The sequence below is a fragment of the Petaurus breviceps genome, unplaced genomic scaffold, assembly GCF_028583685.1.
Source record: "Petaurus breviceps papuanus isolate PSGF00001 unplaced genomic scaffold, PetGlider_PUasm1.0 90466, whole genome shotgun sequence".
NCBI lineage: Eukaryota > Metazoa > Chordata > Mammalia > Diprotodontia > Petauridae > Petaurus > Petaurus breviceps.
Genome location: NW_027187260.1, coordinates 3,127,344 through 3,130,245, shown reverse-complemented (window position 1 = coordinate 3,130,245; position 2,902 = coordinate 3,127,344).

The following is a 2,902-nucleotide window of genomic DNA, read 5'->3' as shown; positions in this document are numbered from 1 at the left end:
CTTCCTTCCTTCCTTCCTTCCTTCCTTCCTTCCTTCCTTCCTTCCTTTCATACTGGCTTTTAAATTTATGTCAAAAGCCTTTTGGCAGTTCCCTCCTTTTCAGAAAGAGGCTCAAATTTGTTTCTTAACTCCAAGTGTTCAGTGATTCTTTTCTTTCTCCTCTATGTGAAATTCAACCCTCTGACTATAGGAAGGTGAGCTGTTTCTTCACCTTAAGATTCTCCACTGACATTTCAGGTGCTTTTCCTTCTTGGCTTTCATTTTGAAGTCCCTAGTTTTGAAAGATCATTCCTCTTGATATCCAGTAGTGTGGTGAGATGATTCTTATGCCAAATAGTAGGGACCTAAATGGAGACACATTTAGGAAGGGAATGGGAGGACAACTACTGAGTTTAAATGATCAATTTTTTTTCTTTTTAAAAAAAATTTAATTACTTATAGTTTACAACATTCAGTTCCATAATCCCTTGAGTTTTAAATTTTATCACCCTCCCTCTCTTCTCCCCCACCCCCCACCCCCACCCCGTGGTGGCATGCATATAGATTCTACAAATACCTTCACATTAAACATTAGTCAAGTTGTAAAGAAGGATTATTACCAATGGGGTGAACTATGAGAAAGAAGAAACAAAACAAAAGAAAGAGAGCAAGCAGTTTGCTTAAATCTGCATTCAGACTCTGCAGTTCTTTTCTCTGGATGAGGATATTCCTTTCCATCATGAGTCTTCTGAAGTTTTCTTAGAACCTTGCATTGCTGAGAGGAGCCCAGTGTATTAAATTTAGTCATCACACATACACTGTGTCTGTAATTGTGCACAAAGTTCTCCTGGCTCTGCTCTCCTCACTCAGCATCAGTTTATATATGTCTCTCCAGGTTATTATGAAGTCTGTCTGTCTGCTCCTCATTTCTTATAGCACAAAGTATTCCATTATATTCATGTACCACAACTTGTTCAGTCATTCCCCAATTGATGGGCATCCCCTTGATTTCCAATTCTTTGCCACCACAAAAAGAGCTACTATAAATATTTTTGTGCATATGGGTCCTTTTCCCACTTCTATGATGGATGATCAATTTTGAAAAGTATTTTGAAAACAAAAATTTATATTTCTGGGATGATTTTCTATTTTGAAATTTCTATTTTGATTTTAGGATAGAATAGCTATTCTATTATAAATAGAAATAAATATTTCTATTTTGAAAATAAAAATTTTGGAGAAATTTCTATTTCTGGGACCATGGCCCACCTCCCACAGGTGTTAGGGGTCTGAGATTTGGTGGGCAAGGATAAATCTGATGAGGGCAGATTTTATGAGAACCTCGTCAGATAAAGGGGGAGTTACAGTGGGAGACTGTACTTATGTTTTGATGCCCAGTTGGAAATTGGAAACATCTGTCCCTTTCCACTTCCCCTCTGTGGAGAGGCAAAGATGAGCTGAGCATAGGTAGAGTAAGGGCTGTCCATATAGTATGATGTGAGAAGGACCAGAAAGTTGACCTTTTCCTTAAATATCTGCCTCACCTACAAGGAATGACCTACTATAATTAAAATGTCTTTCTTATGATGTGACAGAGAGGAACCCTATAGATCATCTTGTTCAAAAATTTCATTTTACAAATAAGGAAACAGGCCCAGAGAGGGGAAATGATTTATTTAGTCCTTTTGGATTCAAGTAATTGTCTCCTCAGATCTTTTCTGTTAAAAATACATATGTACCAGTAAGGGTAGCATGTTTTACCCTTATCTATTTTTAAAACTTTACCAGGAATTAGTTGATTAATTATTTTCCCAGGTAAGAGCTAACTAAGATTGCCAAAGGGATCAATGACACACACATACAGAAAGTTAAGAACTCTTGTTCTAGGCTCTAGAAGAATTGCAAAAGTAAATAGAACATGATCTCAATTTTCAAGGAGTTTATTATGCTGTGGGGGGCACAAAGGGAAGGAAAGAATGAAATGCAAAGATAAAAGTTGTTCAGTTATTTCAGTCATGTCTGACTCTACATGACCACAGTTGGAGTTTTCTTGGCAGAGATCTGGAGTGGTTTGCCATTTCCTTCTCCAACTCATTTTACAAATGGGGAAACTGAAGCAAACAGGGGTAAGTGACTTGCCCAGGATCACATGATTGAACAGTGTCTTGGTTCAGATTTGAACTAAGGTCTTCCTCATTCTGGGTCCAGTGCTCTATCCTTTGCCCCATCTAGTTACCCCTTAAGAATAAAACAGTAAGGATGTAAACAGGAATGTAAGGTGTTACAAGATCAGAATTTGGTAATGGAAAGGACCTTAGAGACCACTCCCTCTGCTGTCCTAATTTGAAAAAAAAATGATTGATGCCTTATGTTTTCATATCACAGTCATTTCTGCAAATACTTCCCCTTTATCTACCCCATCCAGATTGAATTCTCCCTTATGACAAAGAAAATATGAAGCAGAAACATCCAATAGAATGACTTAAATGTATATAACATTCTACCTGATAGCTTTCTGTCTTTCTACTATGCTGAGAGAGATATGCTTCATAATTTGTTTTCCTTTATTAGTGATGTTTAATTTTAACCATATAAGTTGTTTTTTTTTTGCTTTTTTTGCAGGGGGAAGGCATCGCAGTTGGGGTTAAGTGACTTGCCCAAGGTCACATGGCTGGTAAGTGTGTCAAGTGTCTGAGGCTGGATTTGAACACAGTTCCTTCTGACTCCAGGACTGGTGCTCTATTTACTGTGCCACCTAGCCACCCCCTAACCATATAAGTTTAAAAAACCTAATTGCTTTTAATTCTTCTGAGCTGTGCTTCCTTTTATATTATAATATTCATGTTGTTGTATTCATTGTATGTACAGTCCCTTAATTTTGTAGATGAGGAATCTGAGACTCAGAAGAGGTATGTATGCCCAG